The sequence below is a fragment of the Mustela putorius genome, unplaced genomic scaffold, assembly GCF_011764305.1.
Source record: "Mustela putorius furo isolate JIRA1106 unplaced genomic scaffold, ASM1176430v1.1 tig00003858_pilon_pilon_pilon, whole genome shotgun sequence".
In the NCBI taxonomy this organism is placed as follows: domain Eukaryota; kingdom Metazoa; phylum Chordata; class Mammalia; order Carnivora; family Mustelidae; genus Mustela; species Mustela putorius.
The window spans coordinates 27,296,308-27,302,457 of record NW_025422010.1 but is presented as its reverse complement, the minus strand read 5'-3'; positions in this window follow the sequence as shown (position 1 = coordinate 27,302,457).

Here is a 6,150-nt window from a genome sequence, read left to right as displayed (position 1 = left end):
TTAAACCACATAAAAATTCCCATATGTAGTAAATGTCCCTATTTTATGGCTGAGGAAATTGAGGCTCAGAGATATTGGGAAAGTGTTCTAAAATTACTAAGTCCTATTTACTGAGCCAGGATTCCAATCCAGGTCTGTCTTTTACAAAAGTTCATGTCTTTAACCACTATCCTAACTTTGCCCCTTCTGAAAGGCAAGCAGCCAAGAAAAATCATCTAAAAGGCCACTAACCAGGGCGTCTGTGTGGCTCAGTCTGTTAAGTGTTTGCCTTCAGCTTAGTCATGATTCCAGAGTCCCGGGATCAAGCCCCATGTAGGGCTCCCTGCTCAGTGGGGAGTCTGCTTCTCCCTCTCTGTCTGCCCCTCCTCCTGCTTCTTCTCACTCGCTCTCTCTCAAATAAATACAATGTTTAAAAAAATAAAATAATAAACAAAATGTCACTAGCTATGAAAAGGAAAGTCTCCCATTACTCCCTGCAATTTCACTTGTGCAGCTGTTCTTTTTTTTTTTTAAGATTTTATTTATTTATTTGACAGAGAGAGATCACAAGTAGGCAGAGAGGCAGGCAGAGAGAGAGGAGGAAGCAGGCTCCCCGCCGAGCAGAGAGCCTGATATGGTGCTCGATCCCAGGACCCCGGGATCATGTCTTGAGCCAAAGGCAGAGGCTTTAACCCACTGAGCCTCGCAGGTGCCCCTTGTGCAGCTATTCTTAAAGGGTGGCTCGCCAACCCCTAACAACTTCCCAAATCCTTTCATGGGGTCATGGAGATAAAAATATTGTCATATTAATACTAAAATGTTATTTGCCTCTTCTATGGAGATATTTGAACTTCTGGGACAAAAGTGTTTGTGAGTCTATAATGAGATGCCACCTTACACCACTAGAACTGTTATAATTTTTTAAAATGGGAAATAGGGGCACCTGGCTGTCTCAGTCTGTAGAGCATCTGACTCTTTTTTGTTTTTTTCAGCATAACAGTATTCCTTGCTTTTGCGCCACACCCAGTGCTCCATGCAATCCGTGCCCTCTATAATACCCACCACCTGGTTCCCCCAACCTCCCACCCACCACCGCTTCAAACCCCTCAGATTGTTTTTCAGAGGAGTTGGGGGAAATTTGAAGGGGAGGTGAACCACGAGAGACTATGGACTCTGAAAAACAATCTGAGCATCCGACTCTTGATCACAGGGATCATGAGTTCAAGCCCCACCTTGGGTGTAGAGATGACTTTTTAAAAAAGAACAACAACAAAAATGGAAAATAACAAATCTGGTGAGGATGTAAAGAAATTGGACCCCTCACGCACTGCTGGTGGGAATGTAAAATAGTGTGGCTGTCATGGAAAGCATATGATAATTCCTCAAAAAGTTAAACATAAAATTGCCATAGGACTCACCAGTGCTACTCCTAGATACATTCCCAAAAGAATTGAAAATAGATGTTCAGGGGCACCTGGTTGACTCAGTTTGTAGAGCGTGCAACTCTTGATCTCAGGGTCATAAGTTTGAGCCCCACACTGGACAAAGAGATTACTTAATAAAAAAATATTTTAAAATACATGTTCAAACAAAAACTTGTACACAAATGTTTGTAGCAGCATTATTCACAATAGCTTAAAGGAGGAAACAACCCAAATGCCCATCAGCTGATTGATGAATGGATAAAAAGTGTGGTATATTCATACAATGGAATATTATCCAGCTGTAAAAAGGAATACTGGACAATTCTAAAGACCACAGTGAAACCTTGAACATCTATATTAAGTGAAAGAAGCCAGACACAAAGGATACATATTGTATGATTCCATTTATACAAAATGTCCAGACTAGGCAAATCCATAAAGACAGAAAGCAGATGAGTGGTTGCCAGGCGCTGGGTGGGGGAAGAGAGAGAATAACTGCTTAGTGGATAATTTTCTTCTGGGGGTAATGAGAATGTTCTGGAACTAGAGAATGGTGGTGATTGTATAACATTTTAAATGTACTGTCACTTTAAAATGGTTAAATGGTGAATTTTATAGTTTTTTAAAAAAATTCTACGGTTTTTTTCAAGATTTATTTATTTATTTGAGAGAGAGAGAGATGGGGGGAAGGGCAGAGGGAGAGAGACTCAAGCAGACGCCCCACTGAGCCCAGAGCTTGACTCAACTCAGGGCTCAGTCTCATGACCCTGACATCACAACCAGAGCCAAAACTAAGAGTCAGATGCCTAAAACCAAGAGTCAGACCACCCAGGAGACCCTGTATTTATTTTTTATTTTTTAAAAGATTTCATTTATTTATTTGAAAGAGAGAGAGAGTGAAAGAGGGAGCACAAGAAGGTAGAGGGCAGAGGGTAAGGGAGAAGTAGACTTCTCCTGAGCAGGGAGCCCGATGCAGTACTCAACCCCAGGACCTTCGGATCATGACCTGGGCCAAAGGCAGACTTGACCACCACCCAGACTTAACTGAGCCACCCAGCTGCCCCTAGTTTACAAATTTCACCACAATAAAAAAATTAGGGGCAAAAATTAATCATGGGTAAAACTGGGGTATCAACACAAATCAAGGCAGCCGTACCAGACTGTCACTTGTAGTCATTGTAATTTTCACTGTTGTACATTCATAGTAAATAAATACAGAAATTCATAGTAAATAAATACAGAATTTTAAAGCCAGTTTTACTTAAGAATGTCCCTAATGAAGCAGTAGACATTATTAACTTTATGAAAGCTTAACCATTGAGTAGACATCTTTTTTGTATATAAGTATAAATTTTATAAGTACAAATTATATATATGTTACATTTATATATACTTATACATAATTTATATAATAATATATAATAGAATTTATATATTACATTTCTGTATAGCTAACTATACATATTTATATCTAAATAAGTATATATTATATATAACATAAGCATTATATGTTATATTTAATATATAATTATAACCATATATATCTATATACCTTTATATATAAAAATTATAATACCCAGAGTAAGGACTATAAAAGCTACACAAAGAGATGCACACAGAAACACTAGAGATAAATGAATAGATGGATAAAGATAGACATTCAATATCATTAGTCATTAGGGAACTGCAAATTAAAACCACAATGGGACATCAGTACTCACTTCTCAGAATGGCTAAAATAAAAATAGTGACAAGTGAAAGAAACCAATCTGGAAAGGCTGCACACTGTATGATTCCAACTCAGTGACATTCTGGAAAAGGCAAAACTCCAGAGGCAGTAAAAAGATGAATGGTGGTCAAGAGTTAAGTGAAGGGAAGAGGAGTAGACAGAACACAGAAGCATTTTTCAGGTGGTGAAACTATTCTGTAAGATATTATAATCAGTGAATCCATGTTACTATCCATCTGTGCAAACCCATAGACTATACCACACCAACAGTGAATCCTCATGGAAAGTATTGACAACAATGAATTTACCACTCTGCTGATGCTGACAGTGGGAGAGGCTGTGGGTATGTTGGGGGGAAGGAGCATATGGGAACTCTGTACTTTCTGCTCAGTTTTGCTGTGAATCTAAAAGTACTCTAAAGAAATAGCCTATTTTTTAAAAAAGATACTAAAATACAAAAAGGTGGTAGATACGCAGAGAAACTGGATTACTCATATGCTGCTGCCGGAAATGTAAGAGGACAGCCCCTCTGCAAATCCCTTTGGCAGTGTCTTAAAAAACTAAACATGCAATTACCATATGACCCAGCAATTGATATTCTGGGCGTGTATCCCACAGAAATGAAGACTTATGTGTCTGTAAAACCTGTCCATGAATGTTTACAGCAGCTTTATTTGTAATAGACCCAAGCTGGAAACAACCCAAATATCCTTCAACAATGAATGGTTACACTGTGGTGAATGCATACCAGGAACAGTACTAGGCAATAAGATGAACAAACTAGTGTATATACAATCTGGAGGACTCTAAGAGAATTATGCTGAGTTTAAATTAAAAAAAAAAAAAAAAAAAAAAAAAGCTATGCCCAAAGGTTCTATAGTGTGTGATTCTGTTCTTGTGACATTTTTTTTTAATGACAAAATGAGGGGCACCTGGGTGGCTCAGTGGGTTAAAGCCTCTGCCTTCAGCTCAGGTCATGATCCCGGGGTCCTGGAATTGAGCCCTGCATCGGGCTCTCTGCTCAGTGGGGAGCCTGCTTCCCTTCCTCTCTCTGCCTGCCTCTGCCTACTTGTGATCTCTGTCTGTCAAATAAATAAATAAAATCTTTTTTAAAATAAATAAACAAACAAATAAGTGACAAAATGACAGAGATGGAGAACAGATTAATGGTCACCGGGCATTAAGCAGCAGGTGTGAACAATAGGCAAATGGACTGGTTATTTGAAGGCAACTTGAGGGATCCTTGTGGTAATGAAAATGTTCTGTATTTTGGTTGTAACGCTGTAGATAATCTGGCTATGACATTGTACCATAGTATTGCAAGATGTTCCCATTGATAGAAACTTCGAGAAGGGTACAGGGATCTCTCTCTGTTGTTTTTATCTTTTTTTTTTTAATAACTACATGTGAATTGATAATTATCTTAAAATAAAATTTGAATTAAAAAATTGACTGAAGTGAGCCTATCACTACAAGGAAGACAGTATTTGTTGCCAATGATAAGATTTAAGCTTTCAAGCAAAAATTCAAATTTTAGAAAATTTGCTTTTGCCACCATGAATATCAACTTCCCAAGACTTAAGACTTTTTTTATAAGATCAGTAGTGACATTAACTAATGTCATATTTTGATACAGTATAATAAATGTGCTACAGGCTGTAAGCGAACCAGGAAGGCATTTTCTAAATGATCAATACACAATATTACAAAATCATGCATAGATGAAAGATTCATTCTGATCCTAGACAGAATACAAAAGTTTGTTGATACTGTCTTAGATTCCAGTTGCAGCTAAACTTTAAACAAAGTATTCAAAAAGACTACCCAAAATTACCTGAAAAGCTATTTAAATACACCTCCTGTTTCCAATTACATACCTATGTGAGGCTAGATTTGCTTTGTATCCTTCAATGAAAATAACGTATCACAACAGACCGAATGCAGACACATATGGGAGAATTCAACTGTTTTCTTTTTCTTTTTTTTTTTTTAAAGATTTTATTTATTTATTTGATGGAGAGAGATGACAAGCAGGCAGAGAGGCAGGCAGAGAGAGAGGAGGAAGCAGGCTCCCTGCTGAGAAGAGAGCCTGATGCGGTGCTCGATCCCAGGACCCTGAGATCATGACCTGAGCCAAAGGCAGCGGCTTAACCCACTGAGCCACCCAGGCGCCCTCAACTGTTTTCTATTAAGCCAGACGGTAGGGTTTTGCAAAAATGTATAAAACAAATCTAAATTTTCTTGTTTTGAAAAAGTTATTTTTCCTAAAAATATTATTTATGCTAACATGTAAACATTGGGCTTATTATTTATTAATGATTAAGAAATACATAGCTTTATATTTCCTGGCTTGAATTTCTAATAACATAAGTACTGATAAATGTGATATTCACAAGCAAAAGCGCTTTGGGTCCCTTGACCACTTTTAAGAATGTGGAGGCTCCTGAGACAGAGCTTGGGGAAGCACTGTTCTGGGAGTTAAAAGTTTTCTAGTTGATTGCAGTCGCATGTTCAAACAAATTCCAAACCCAGCTCATGTTCTGAAGAGTCTGTGTATGAAAACAAGAGAGTAGCCAGCTTTGGCCAGAGGAGCACATGTTCCCAGAGAGAGAGGGAGCTGTCCTACTACCCCTCCTTACACTGGCATGGGACCACATGCAAATGCTGAGACAGCATATAGATCATTTCCACTGGGTGTTTCCAGTGGGTGCCTAAGTGATCACTTGTGAGGCCACTGCCCTTGGCCCCCAAGGGAAGGATCAGTAATTTGGAAAGCTATCCCTAATTATTGTGCTACTTTTTATAGATGATATTATACTTCTCCAGGAGCCTGAATTGCTTCCCTTCTTTTAAAAGCAAATACACAGGGGCACCTGGGTGGCTCAGTGGGTTAAATCCTCTGACTTCAGCTCAGGTCATGATCTCAGGGTCCTGAGATCGAGCCCCGCATGGGGCTCTCTGCTCAGCAAGGAGTCTGCTTCCTCCTCTCTCTCTGCCTGCCTCACTGCCTACTTGTGA